Raw genomic sequence first — 15,652 nt, forward strand, 5'->3', positions numbered from 1 at the left:
TCCTAACCTTTTTATTTATACAACATTTAATTTTAAATTTAGTATATTTTTACTTACACAGTACATAAGTTTGGACAAATTACTATTTGTAATGTTTTTGAAAGAAGTCTCTTATGCTCATCAAGCCTGGATTTATTTGATCAAAAATACAGAAAAATAATATAGTGAAATATTATTACAATTTAAAATAATGGTTTTCTATTTTACTAGGCTATACTTTAAAATATATTTCTGTGATGCAAAGCTGAATTTAGTGTCACGTGATCCTTCAGAAAACTTTATAATATTCTGATTTATTATCAAATGTTAGAAATGGTGCTTAATATTTATTTTATAACATGTGATACTTTTTTTCATGATTCTTTGATTATTAAAAAGTTGTTTTAAAAAAGTCTTCAATATCACTTTTATAAATTTAACACATCCTTGCTGAATATTCCTGTTTTTTTTTCTGTATTTTTGATCAAATAAATGCAGGCTTGTAGCATAATAATAAACTTCTTTCAAAAACATTAAAAATAGTAATGGGTCCAGACTTTTTACTGGTAGCCTATCAAACTTTATCTAAGCTAATCTCTTTTTTTGTTTAATGAAGATGTTATTGTTATTGTTGTTATTTTGCTGTTTTATTCAGTTTATTCACAGTTCCAGAATACCACTTCAGTAGATGAACATCATGAACGTGCTTTTATCATTTTTCTGCGTTATGGGCAGGATTTTTCCCTCCCATTTAATCAATATTGACTGCAGATATTGTCATATTATTAATATCAGTAATATGTTATTATGTATTGCATTGCTACCTTAAATATGCTATACACAAATCAAGTGGAAGAGAAAGACACGATCGCTACTGAGCAGGAAAAAAAATCTAAACTAATATTCCTATAGGCTATGATGTCAGGGTATTATCTAATCATCAGCATCAGAATATAGAAGATAGACCCATAGATATGAGATCCTTTATTTGAAACATTTAAAAATGTTGCAGTGTGTTGGTTTTTTAACTTTGAATACAAACGTCTTGTCTTTTACTTTTGTAGCTTTTTTACTAGTCAGCTCTGGACGCGATGTTATTCATTGATTGTACGCGCAAATTCAAAGCGTCGCGTCTGGGCACGTTAATGACGCTCGCGCGCTCTTTTAAACTCATAAAGCGGTGAATGGTTTTTCCAGAAATGACGCTGATCTACAGTAGCCCACAAGTTTATATTTAAAATACATTGCAATCACACCAAAATCGATGACCTGCATTACGAGCTGTGCTTCTTTGCGTGCCTATTTCTGCTTTTGCTTCGCACTCAGCACCTGATGGATGCGTTCGTTGACCGCCTCTGATCGCCTCTGACGTCCCCTCGGACTAAACTGGCTGGCGCCTCTACAGTCATGGGCTGGCGTTAATGTGACGTAATGTAACAGTCTATGGTTAAGATAAACATCGTCACTATTTTTAGTTGATTAATAGGCTACATTTTGAAATAAATTGTAGATAGGACATTTAATTTTTTTTTTTTTTTTTTTTTTTTTTTTGTCCCTCTGTCTGGGCCCCATCCCGCCAATCGGGCCCTAGGCACGTGCCTAGTTTGCCTTTGCGTTAATCCGGCTCTGATTGTGACAACGCTGTAACAACTTCACCACACAACGTAGTTATAGCAACCTTTTGGCCATGTTGTTAAAACGTTGTTAGAAGGTTGGCTACGTTGTGCCAACGTTCTGTGTTTGCTGGGAAGCTATGATAAAAATAAAAACAGATTTGGAAAGGGCTTGATACCAGCATCCATATCAAAACCTGTAATAGGTAAAATTTCACCATGTGGTGGGTTTTCCCAGATCGCATCACAAATAATGTATATTATTATTACTAACGTTACCCAGCAAGCAATTTCGCGTCTAATAGACGTCTAATAGCCGTCTAAACACAGCCCAGACGTCTAGGCTAAATCGAGGCTAATTTTGGGCTGTCAGTGAAAATCTAATAGACGTCTAAACATAGCCCAAGAATAGACAGCTATTGAATGACTACATATATACGTCTAATAGACGTCTAACCATAGCCCAAGAATAGACAATCAGACAGCTATTGAACGACTATATTTATACGTCCAATAGACGTCTAACCATAGCCCAAGAATTGAACGACTATATTTATACGTCCAATAGACGTCTAACCATAGCCCAAGAATAGACTAGTCATCAATTAGACCACTATTAAACGACTACATATATACGTCTAATAGACAGGCAATTTGGGTCTAGGCTAAAACAAGGCTGATTTTGGGCTGTCAGTGAAAATCTAATAGACGTCTAATAGACTAGTCATCAATTACACTACATATACATGTAATAGACAACAAAATGAGGCATAAGGATTCTTTTCACTCAAAAATAACAGGTTCTCAAAAATGAAAATCCATCCAAACTAATTGAATATAAAGGGATTTATTTTGAACAATTATATAGACAACATTCAAACATAAAAATGAACAAATAAAACATTTGAAAAATATGTAAAACAAATTAAGATATTAAATTTTTTAATTAACAACTGTTTATTTAGATCCATAACCCCCACCCCCTGCCCTCCCTGGAGCTTGTTTGAAATGATTTGAAATAACGTTTTTTATTTCACATTCCGTAGCTGATGGACAGCTGGTCATCACTGCGTCTGCCAAATGAGAAAAAGGAAAGAATTATTGCTCAAGAAAAGCATTGTTGACAGTCATTTAACTAATTACAGTCAATCACTTTTGCTAGGATGCACACTAGAGCTGGCCAATATAGAGTTAACAGAATATAGATTGAGACTATATAATTTATATCAATATAGACAATAATTTATATCAATATTATAAATAAATTAATATCAATAATTGAACATTTTTGCTCGCGTAATGGTGATGCAATACGGGGTGTAACGATACGCGTATTGAACAATTCTGTACAAGGCATATATATATATATATATATATATATATATAGGCTATATATACACACACATACAGGTGCTGGTCATATAATTAGAATATCATCAAAAAGTTGATTTATTTCAGTAATTCCGTTAAAAAAGTGAAACTTGTACATTATATAGACTCATTACATGCAAAGTGAGATATCTCAAGCCTTTATTTGTTATAATTTTGATGATTATGGCTTACAGCTTGTGAAAACCACAAAATCAAAATCTCAGAAAATTTGAATATTACATGAAATCACACAGTAATTACACAGTAATCCCATGGTCATTGAACCAGGTTTTGGTTCTTTTGGCAGTGTGGGCCGGTGCAAATCCTGCTGGGAAATGAAGTCAGCATCTCCATAAAGCTTGTCTGCTGAAGGAAGCATGAAGTGCTCTGGACATGTCCTGGTAGATGGCTGCGTTGAGTGGACAGCACAGTGGACCAACACCAGCCGATGACATGGCTTCCCAAACCAACACAGACTGTGGAAACTTCACACTGGACTTCAAGCATCTTGGATTGTTTGCCTCTCCATTCTTCCTCCAGACTCTGGGACCTTGGTTTCCAAATGAGATGCAAAATTTGCTCTCATCAGAAAAGAGGACTTTGGTCCACTGTGCTTTATTAAATCCAGAGTCAACGCAGCCGTCTACCAGGACATTTTCAGAGCACTTCATGCTGACTTCATTTTCCAGCAGGATTTGCACCTGCCCACACTGCCAAAATAACCAAAACCTGGTTCAATGACCATGGTATCACTGTGTAATTACTGTGTGATTTCATGTAATATTCTAATTTTCTGGGATTTTGATTTCGTGGGTTTCATAAGCTGTAAGCCATAATCAAGATACTAAACATAAGTATCTAAACATAAAAAGATACTTATAGGCGTAGTTCACTTCTTCTGTTGAACAAACACAAAAAAATATATATTTTGATGAATGTTGGTAACAAGACATTTAATGGTAGTCATTGACAAGTACTTTGTTGACTGATTGCAGGATAATTTGCAATAAACAGTGTCTAAATCAAATAAAGTGGATTACATCACTCCAGTTCTGAGGTTTTTACACTGGCTATCTGTCTGTCAAAAAATTAATATAAAAAAAAAACTACAGTTGGTTATTAAAGTAACATTTTAAGGCCAAAGTAAATTTCTAATCTTCTGATGCACTGAACCATCCAGAGCAGACCTCTCAGGACATCTGGGACAGTAGCCAGCTACTTTTATATCTCCAAAGTCAAAACAAAACATGGAGAAGCAGCATTCAGATTTATATCTGAAACAAATTCACTGAAAACTGAATGTATGCTGCATATTTTAATTATTTACAAACAAGACTTAATGCTTTTTTTCTTTTCATGTTGCACTATGCTGCTGTTAAATTTTATATTTAAAGTACTTACAAAATTTGCTTTAAATCAACTCTAATTTAAAAACCAAACACTGGTATCTTATTAATAATAAAAAAAATAGTAATGATAAGTTTCATAGTTTCATGCTACACATTCATTGAATTTATACATTTGCAATAACACGTGCAGGTAACGTTAACTTTTTGGAGAAAAATAGTACTCTGCAATGTTAATGTTAAAATGTCACGGTTCCTACACATTATAACAACTAACTAATTTAAACAATGAACATATCAAAAATAACACGCATACTTACAAGATCGAAGTATAAATGGTCAGATTTTCACTCAGACCGTTGCTCTCCGACAGCTACCTCGTGTAAAATAAAATGGCGGAAATGTTTTCGCGAAATTTGGCTAAAGTGATCTAGTCGCGCAATGCCAGTAGTCCCAGTAGACATGTCTCAGTAGTGTTTCGATTGTGCCATCTAGCGGTTGGGAAATGCAATTGCATTTGATTTGATTTTTTATCGAAGATTGTGTATGAATGTTTGACATAAAACATATTAAGCTGTGTGAGCGAAAACATTTAAAAGAGTAATATAATACTATATCGCTGGTCTGAATCTGGGCTATAGCCAAGCCGTACGTAGACCAGATTGCTTTGATTTCGCCAGGTGGGCTAAAGCAGACCGCATATAGCCGTCCAATTGGGAGCTAAATCGTGACTACAGATCGACCATGTCGTGAAATGACATATTGAACCTTGTAGATATCATACCAATGCGAACATGATGGAATATCAACCATTTCATGCACTGCCTGGCAAAAAACTACAATCAGTTTTGACTAAAAGTGGGCTACAATAGCCGGGTCTGAATACGAGCTAAATCGTGGCTACGCACAGCCTACACATATAACATGTAGCCTAAAATAAAGTAAGCCAAACAACTTGTAATCACGGTAGACTTTGCTTACATGATGGAATATCATACATCTCACAAGTTATTTTGGAAAAAAATACATTTATCCAGATTAAATGTTATTTGGGCTAAAATTGGGTTACGCATAGCCCGGTCTGAATACGAGCTAAATCGTGGCTACGCACAGCCTACACATATAACATGTAAAATAAAGTAAACCAAACAACTTGTAATCACGGTAGACTTTGCTTACATGATGGAATATCATACATCTCACAAGTTATTTTGGAAAAAAATACATTTATCCAGATTAAATGTTATTTGGGCTAAAAGTGGGTTACGCATAGCCGGGTCTGAATACGAGCTAAATCGTGGCTACGCACAGCCTATAACATGTAGCCTAAAATAAAGTAAACCAAACAACTTGTAATCACGGTAGACTTTGCTTACATGATGGAATATCATACATCTCACAAGTTATTTTGGAAAAAAATACATTTATCCAGATTAAATGTTATTTGGGCTAAAAGTGGGTTACACATAGCCGGACTATATCGGGTCTATATTTAACCCAGACGTTGAAAAGACGGCTATTGCTTGCTGGGTATGGTCAACTTCACCTAAATTAGCCGAAGTAAACTTATTAAACAGAGAAGCATAATAACTTTGGTATGTTCTGTCTCCTCTTTCACAACTTTTTGGCAGATGTACAACGTAAATACTGAGTAAAACTCAGGATAACGTAGTAAGTTACACCTTAAACAGAAAATTATGTATGTCATCATTTACTCGCCCACAACGTGTTCTAAACCTGCATGAAGTTCTTTCGTCTGAACATAAAATAAGATATTTTGAATAAATGTAGTTAATAAGTTAATTGAAGTTCGGGAGCAGGACCACGCCTCAACTAATCAGCTCTCTCTCCCCGTCTGTATATATATATATATATATATATACACCGAACCCACCTTCACCACACCGTTCTTCTCAGTTTGTTCGAACCCCACCCACCCTTACCCTTCCACCTCTAGCTCTCGACCCCACCCACCCTTCCCCTTCCAACTCATCCATCCATCCATCCATCCATCCATCCATCCATCCTCAACCTCTAACTCGACCCCACCCACCCCTCCCCTTCCAACTCATCCATCCATCCCACTTCCCCCCGACCCCAATCCTCTCTCCTTCAATCTCTAACATCTCAATTTTACTTCCAGGCTGCATCCAGGGGGGTCTTCAAGTAACTCAGCTTACTGACTACCGAAACGAAGCCCCCACTCTGAGTCTCCCGGGTCAGACTCCCTGATCAGCCAGACGGAGATCCGTCGTTAACATCTTTCCCCTTTTCCTTCGACCCTCATTCATTCACAAAGCTAATAGCTAATTCCGTGCAGTTGTGGCGTGGTCCTTGCTAGTGAATGTTGGTAAATAGTGGCTGGTCCGCATGGACTTCTATAATAGAAAAAATACTTTGGATGTCAATGGGGACCAGTAACTGTTTGGTTGCTCATGTTCTTTAAAATATCTTCTTTTGTATACAGCACATTAAATAATTTAATGGAAGTTATGAACAAGTTGAGGGTGAGTAAATGGTGACAGAATTTACAGTTTTGAGTAAACTAACCCTTTATCCAACACCATTGTTAATTTCATCTTTTGTTTTATTTTCAAGTTTGTGGTCTGAATTATGTCGTCTGATATGTCGGAGTGTTAAAGTTTGTAATGTGTGCCCTCATACTGCTCACTTGTGTCACGTGTATGTGACCTGCTATCCATAAATGGATATATGCTAATAAAGGTGGTTCCGGTCCAACAGAATACCGAGTGATGTCTGTATGTTTTTCCTCCGTATAATTTACTAAAATAACCGGTTATTATTCACGAAAATGGCTGCGCCAACACGGAGGTGTATTTTGGAGTCTTTTTTGTGATTGCCTTCGTAATGGTGATAACATCGACAGGTGAGTAAGATGACATCAACTAAATTAGCTGAAGTATGCATTAGTTAAGCAGGCAAACATGTTCTTTTCTGTTCTTTATTTTGAATTTGCAGCGGCCATTCCCTCCGGACTGTACATCACTGCTGACGCTCTCCACTAATACACAGAACGGGTTGACGTTGGAGGAGGAAGAGGAGAAGGAGGAGGAAAGGGTTAGCAATATACCATTATCAATATAGCAAAGTTTTGCTAACTAATATTTTTAATGTTGTTTAATTGATTAAAAACTATAAACACCATACAACATTATATCTTACCTCATCTTCACCCCACATGTTATTGTTGTTAGTAATAAGTTCTGTTAACTTATTGTATTTTAGTTTTTTCTGTAAACTATAACACTAAAAGGCTGCTGTGACTTTGTCTGTTTCAGGAGAGTCTGTTCTCAAAGCAAAAACATGGATGCTGACAATGAAGGGCAGAATCATCATCCAGTTACAACTGCTAACAGACGACTCTTCAGCATTAGCTGTCTATTTTGTCGAATGCAGAATCAGGTAAACCAATATATATATATATATTTTTTTTTTTTACATTACATTACATTTACATGCATGCATTTGGAAGTCACTTTTATCCAAAGCAACTTACATTGTATTAAGTTTAATTTAAATTATCCATTCCCTGGAAATCTAAGCTACAGGAATGTATTGAAAAAGAATGAAGCTTAATGATTTTAATGTAATGTATTATGGGGTAATCCCTGTAGGTTAGGGGTGGAAATTGGCAAAAAATTTATGATTCGATAGTATTGCGATATTTGGGCCACAATTCAATATTATTGCGCTTCCTAACATTGCGATACAGCAAGTATTGCGATTCGATTCTGCGATATATTGCGATTCATGTCCCCCATATTATTCAAAGACATTACAAAAAATAAGACTGCTCAACTCACTTCAAATGTCACATTAAATCTGTGAACATCTTCTACACATTTACTGGAGGCTAGTGCAAAAACTTTGTCCTTGAACATTCAGGACACAGGACCTTATTACAGAACGTAATTATATGAACGCGTCACCACCGCATTAGCACCAAACACATGGAGATTTTATTTTAGAGAATAATTACACAACCTATTCGATATACTATAATTCTATAATTAAATAAACTAATCGAATATCCAAAAATTGTGACTCATCCCTGCATGTAATACCTTGTTTTTTCCCCAAAATCTTCACTTACGTCTCGATTTTCGAAGGGGATTATAAGCGTTTCTTCCTTGGTTCGCTTTTATTTAGGCCTATTACATTCACATTCTTTACTGTGGTAAAGTAGAAAAAAACGTTGTAGGACAGATAGCCTACATTTTTACTTGCACGTCAGATTCATTTCAACACAGTTTTTGCTTGTTATTAGACATGTACGGCGCGTCAAGTTTATTTGATTTTTAGTTTCGCTCTCTTTGGCAGCGCAATTTCAAACATAGCTTAAATGTCTTGCCCTTGTGGAAGATTAAATTCACTTTTCATACCTTTTACAACAAGTAGAAAACATGAAGATATCAGAAAATAGGTCGATGGTCTCTTTCCTCCTCGTGTCATCCCTCTCAAAGCATAGAGCGGTATGGCTTCATGTGGAATCACGTGTCTTTGTGTGGAAGTATTAAACGAAAGTTTTTTTTTTATATATATAGATTTAACTTTTCTATTAGCCTATGTAAGTTTCTAATATTTACTGATATGTATTTGAATGCTTTACAGGCTTTGTGTTGCTTCTTTGACGGAATTGCTCAAATAAAGACTTTTTTGCTCGAATAAACTACATTTTTTTATTTCAATTTTCATAATAACCCCCCAACCACTGCAGGTAGTTGGTCCATTACCACCGCAGTGGTAAAAAAAAACTGCCACCGTCACAGCCTTATAACCTTTATTGGAATACTTTGCGCTACTGTATCAATATAATTGCGTGCGCAAAATATCGCGACACTGAACAGAATCGATTTTTCCCCCACCACTACTGTAGGTGGATTCAGAATCAGATGTAGTGCTTTTATTAAAAGTACATGCAGCATCAAGTTTGAGGGTTAGGGAAAATTCTGCCAACACCGGTCTGAAAAAATTATATATTTTTCCCTGCTTGTGTTTGCAGGTTCATTCTGAGAGTCAACCCTGATGGCACCAAACACCAAAGGCACAGATCAGATGGAAATCTGGAAAGGTCCAAAGAAAAGCATCAGCCTGAAACCCTCAGTGTTTCTCATCAGAGAGCTTGTCAACTTTGACTGGCAAAATTACTGAAATGTAACAACACAACACTGACTTTGACTGTATCACTGCATGAAAATTGGGATTTCCGACCCCGTAAACGGCCGCAAATCTCCCTAATTTTCGGCAGTTAACGACAATTTACAGCCTGTGAACGTCGCGTTCGTCTGTGCCGAATATTGTCGGAAACGAACCATGACGTATGCAGAGCGCTCGCGCCGGAGGTGTGAATGGCTCTAATTACCATATGAATAGCAGCTCCCTCCAGAGAAAGGCTTGAATTTCCTCACTCACTATTGGTTGAACCCACGTGGTTTAAACAAGAAAAATCACTCGTGATTGGTTGGCAGATCTGTTACTATTGGTCACCCTCGCTCATTAAAAATTCAAAAAATTATAATAATCATATAAATAATAATATATAAATTATTTTTTTATATTCATAATATGCCATTCTGTGGTATATTCATGTCATTGTTAACCTATGGACTACACTATTACCATCAAGGACATGAATTTATAAAGGAATGGAAAATTTGCCAGGGACATGCTGTTTATTCAAAGAAAGAGCTTTATTAGCACAGACACAAAACAATATACACCTATGTACAAAGCATAGATCATCTGCACACACAACAAATTGGAAGCTCAGTGTCTGTTTTCATCTTCGGAGCTGTAGGTGACTAGCGGCGTTCTCTCTGAATTCGATCCACTTTGAAAACGTCTGTGGTGCGTTGCCCTGTATTTAGGAGTCGCCTCTAATCTCGACTGCAGCGTAGCACAGAGCTCTTTGAGCTCCTGGCTGGTGGTTGAACTTCATCGGACATCAGATCTATGGTGGCGCACTTCCAAATGCCCACGTCATCCTCACCTAGCACACCGTCTCGCTTCTAGCAGCTGTAAAAACAACCAATACAGACAATCAGTACTGTGATGCACTGTGTATGGACACAAAACATCTATTAATGCACGTGAAAAATAGTCACATTGACTAAAAATATTACCCTCTTTCTTCTCGCTCGACTCCGAGCTGAACTCTTCACAGCTTCGGCCTGCAATGCCAGATCTGGTTGTTTGTACCTGAAGCTCCTGCGTACTGTCTCGTAGTATGTCTTACAGGCAGCTGGAAAACAATTAAATGAGAGTGATATGAATAAAAACAACGCAAGTCACAGTAAAATGAAACAAGGAGAAAATAGTAAAAGTTACTTACAATGTCGTCATGAAAATCTGGACTTGCAGACATAGCTCTGAGTAAATGTGAGGTTACGCCCTCGTTATGAGGCGAGGTTACTCTATGGAAACAAAATGTATGATTAAGATCGTAAACTATAACGGATCTATTTTCTTATACAAGAGAATGAAAGCATATTCTTTGAATCTTACCTTTAAAATGTTTGTAAGTTTTTATGAAAGTAAAAAAATAAAAGAATGTAAGATTCTTCTTTTTTTTTTTTTTACCTTGCTCCAGTTCGTAGCGCCCACAATTTGTCTCAGAGTTGTGAAGATGGCATACTGCTTCCTGTAAATTACAGGATTATTTACAATTATTAAACAAATAATAGCCATCAATCCCATGACCTCTTGCTTTATGATGAAATCATGAAAAACTGAATATTCTTACATTTCACAAGGCCTGACAAAATACAGCTGCAGGTAACTAGCGGCATTCTGTCTGAATTCGGTCCATTTTGCAGACGTCTGTGGTGTGTTGCCCTGTACTTTGGAGTCGCCTCTAATCTCGACTGCAGCGTGGTACAGAGCTCGGTGAGCTCCTGGCTGCGACAGGACGGAGGTCACACAATCCATCCAGACACCCCGCCGACGATGCCATCTTCCTCATCAGACATCAGGTCTATGGTAGCACACTTCCGAAGGCCCACCTCATCCTCAGCTAGCACACTCTGTCTCGCTTTTAGCAGCTGTTAAAACCAATAAAGACAATCAGTACTGCGCAATGCACTGCGTATGGACAACACACATCTATTAATGCACCTGAAAAATAGTCACATTGACCAAAAACAAATCTAATCTAATAAATCTTACCGTCTTTCTTCTCGCTCGACTCCGAGCTGAATTCACCACAGCTTCCGCCTGCAATGCAAGATCTGGTTGTTTGTACCTGAAGCTCCTGCGCACTGTCGTGTAATATGTCTTAAAGGCAGCTGGAAAACAATTAATTGAGAGTGATATTAATAAGAACAACATAAGTCACAGTAAAATTAATAAGAACAACATAAGTCACAGTAAAATTAATAAGAACAACATAAGTCACAGTAAAATTAAACAAAGGAGAAAAAATGCAACCGGGTGAAATTGCAGAAATACACACCGGAAGCAAACTATGCTTTTTGAAATTGGGGTTTTATTCTGACTGCTGTTTAAAATAAGTGACAGCGGTCAATGGAAGCACAATTAAACAGATAAAAGTCTGATTAAGAAAAAAGTTTGCCTTGTTCGAAGAGATTTCACAAGAAAAAAAAAAATTTCACTAGTTAAAAAAAAAAAAAAAGCAAAAAAAAAAAAAAGAAATTGTAGAAACAGTTTACAGTAAATTTGAAGATGACAATCAAATGTCACAAAAAGCTTAACCAGTGGATCAATGCCCAAATCCACAAAATACTTAACTCAATTCAAACTGAAATGCAGTGTAATACACTGCAACTGGTCAGATTTAAATTGATTTCTCCAAACCAAAATATGTTACAATTAAATACGATAACACAAACTGGAATACGGCAGTGGCTGAGGTAACTTAGGCCTAAGTTACAAGAGAAATAAAAGCACTTTAACAAAGCCACAACCCACGTTTAATCATGCCATGCGGAACCAGAAATATGCATTTAACCATAAAGTTATACTGTATAATCACAGAATATAGATTCAACTCATTAACAGATTTATCAAATAAACATGCCATCAGTAATTTCCCCCATAAACCATAAAACGTACATACCCAATCCTTTACCGTCCGATCACCACGAGGTTCACTCGTCACACATGCGCTCCAAATAAATCTATAAACAAAAATGTACACATCAAATGTTCTTTTAACTTCGCTTCACAACTTATTTGTGCATATTAAAGATATTGGAGTAATATTTACCAAGAAAGAAGAACGTATAACACAGAATCCGATCGATGCACGCACCGTCATGGAGCTCTCCTGAACAATGAAAAATGGCTGCCGTTCTCTGGTCGCGCGCACGCGTCCAGCACAAGTGAATAGTATCGCGAGAAGAGAGGGATTTCTTAAAGGGGCCACAAACATTTTTAATGCAAAATAGAAACGAGGTACATTTTATGTAAACAACTCTAATCGTAGTTGTAACTCTATATGTACAGCAGGCATAATTCTTGTCACTGCGTATGTGTATGCAGCATGAGTCAAATACAATCTTCTGTTCATGTTGTATTATGCACAGTGGTTGGGCTCTAAGAGATTGTGATGCTGTTTGCATGGAATGCACATTTTACCTTTGTGGCAAAGCCTGATTGAAATTAATTGTTGAAATAAATGGTTTTGTGTCTTTTTTACATAACATTGGCTATTGCTAATGACACATAGTAACTAATCTAGCTACTTTCATTAAATATATCAATTTAAGCTAAAATGTAAGAGGGTCATTCTATGAAAATGTCCATTTTTCTGTCCCTAGCCTTTACAGAAATATTACACTTAAAAAACACTTTAGGGTTACAATTTCTTTACATTTTAAAATAAAACAATATGTTATTTGAACAATTACACCCTCTTGAGCCATCAATGTGGCAATATTTGATTTTTATGAATTATATAGAATTTCAAGCACCACAGAAGTGCTCGTCCCCACAGTCATGTACAGAGGGAAAATGCTTTATTTTGAGGTCAATAACAGATTTTTACACCATTTAAAATATCAATATCAAGTATATTATGTAAATGATATATATATAAAAAAAAATGCAGAATACATATTATAAAATTTATAATGAAAGTAGTGGTCCCCTGGAGTTGTGTCACTGGTGTTACTGTTAAACAAAAATCTCTTATTTTGAAATAAAAATCACACTGCTATAGCTTATGTTTGTATGCAGGCCTACGGAATTTATATTCACAATACTTAATAACTAATATTATTTTATTGCATTTATATTAGTTGTTTGAAGAGTTACAAAAAAGCGGTCGGTCTTAACACAAGTTTTAGCCGGCAAGTCGGTCGGACTAAAAGGGGGAAAAAATAAATAATTGGGTCGATAGGCTACTAAACTGACAGTGTCGGTCGGGTTACGGCAAACAAGAATATTTTTAAGGATGGCCTTAGACTATTGTAACTCACTTTATTTTGGGCTATCTCAGGCCTCTCTCTCTCATCTACAGCTAGTTCAAAACGCAGCGGCTAGACTTCTCACCGGGACACGCAAATATGAGTCGATCACCCCTATTTTATTCAAACTCCACTGGCTACCTGTCACATTCAGGATTGATTTAAATTTTTTACTATTTGTGTATAAAGCTCTTAACAAACCGGCCCCCCAATATCTGACCAATCTCCGCTGCCCGTACACTCCATCTCGTACTTTGAGATCCAGTGATCACTGTCTTCTCATCGTGCCCAGATCCAGACTTAAAAAACGAGGCGACTGCACTTTTGCAACTGCAGGCCCAAAACTTTGGAACAGTCTACCCCTCTATATCAGACTAGCTCCCTCAATTTCCATCTTCAAAACATCCTTGAAAACTTTTAATACCCCTTGACACAACTACAGTTTTTTTTTTTAATTGTCCTGTTTCTGCCCTGCATTTTATCTATTGCCCTGTACAGCACTTTGGTCAGCCTTGGCTGTTTTTAATTTTGCGTTATAAATAAATATTGTATTTTTTTTTGAATTAAGTTAATACCTTTGAGTCACCTGGGATAAAACTCCCCCTGCTACCCTCATTTGCATTTGTAAAGCTCACAGCAGTCTCATTTACATGTTAAAGCATTAGAGGGAGGGGGGTCACGGGGCAAGCAAGTCCCACGTCAATTTCCGACAATTTCCGACAGTTTGCAGTGTTGCCTGTAAATTGCCGTTTGCAGTCGTAAACCTGAACTTCCACGACAATCTACAGCGCCGGTAACTGTCGAAAATCCCACTTTTCATGCAGTGTATTTTATTGTTTTAAGGCCTGTTTTGCCTTTCAGTGTGTGTACGTTTTTGCCATGCTACAGATACAAATTTGGTCCCCAGGAGATTAATTCTATGGACTTCTATGGAGATGTTGCCTTTTTTTTCTTCAGCTAGTGGCTCCTAAAGGTCAATATTTGTAATTTGTACTTCTAAAACAAAATGTTCAACGATTAAAAAGAATATTATAAGGACAAATGTTTGTGAGTTATTGTGATTTTTGGGGGGGTGGGGTAAACATTAAAAAAAAAAAAAAAAAAAACTCAATACTAATACTGTAAATGAAAATACGGTAATAATACTGTAAATGCAAGTACAGTAAATGATACAGTATACTGTAAGTGAAAATACAGTAATAATACTGTAAAACATTTTACAGTAACTTACTGGCATCCAGCTGCCAGTAAGTTACTGTAAAATTTACAGCAACCTCTTTACAGTGTAGCATTTCAAGCTATGACAGCACGTTCAGTACGCAACCCTTGACGGAGCTGCCAAATATCACGTGATTTCGTCGTCGTTTCCCGCAGTTAGGTCCAGTAAGCAGTTTTCGAGTTCGATAAGTAAATTACTGAAGCGGTACTTTTTTTCTAATTACAAGATGTGTTTTTCGTTTCATGTCAAACAGTAATGATCAATCTACATGTTATTAAGTGCTGTAACACATCCTGAAGTTTGCCTTGTTAGAGTTTTTCAGTATAAAAGTAAATCGGGTTTAAACGTCAGGAGTTCCTGTCGGGACGAAAGTAACACTTGTTACTTTTGTCCCGCTATAGTGAAAACAAGTGTTTCTTTTGTCGCGCTGCTAATGTGGTGACTTTCTCTGTGTTGCAGCATTTATTAAAACATGTTTATGTCATATTATACCAACAGAACATGGCAAGAGTGAGGGTCAGTAAGACAGATAGAGGTCTGATTCAGCCAGATGTTTATGAGAGGGCGTTCACATTTAAATCAGCTGATTTCTGACACCATTCCATTTACCTTAGTCACATTTAGGTTTTAGCCATACCTTATAGCTTTTCCACCTCCACCTATGTATTTGCAGGGTTT

At 36.6% G+C, this 15,652-nt stretch overlaps 1 long non-coding RNA gene across 1 annotated transcript; it reads left to right on the plus strand.

Annotated features, from left to right (window-relative positions):
* Positions 1–7,313: 7,313 nt before the first annotated feature.
* On the plus strand, positions 7,314–9,497 carry LOC308701902. Its single transcript, XR_014031533.1, has 3 exons — positions 7,314–7,387; positions 7,609–7,732; positions 9,333–9,497. It is a non-coding gene; the product is annotated as an uncharacterized lncRNA (long non-coding RNA).
* Positions 9,498–15,652: the final 6,155 nt, after the last annotated feature.

The sequence above is a fragment of the Scardinius erythrophthalmus genome (assembly GCF_964197995.2).
Source record: "Scardinius erythrophthalmus genome assembly, chromosome: 14".
Lineage (NCBI taxonomy): Eukaryota > Metazoa > Chordata > Actinopteri > Cypriniformes > Leuciscidae > Scardinius > Scardinius erythrophthalmus.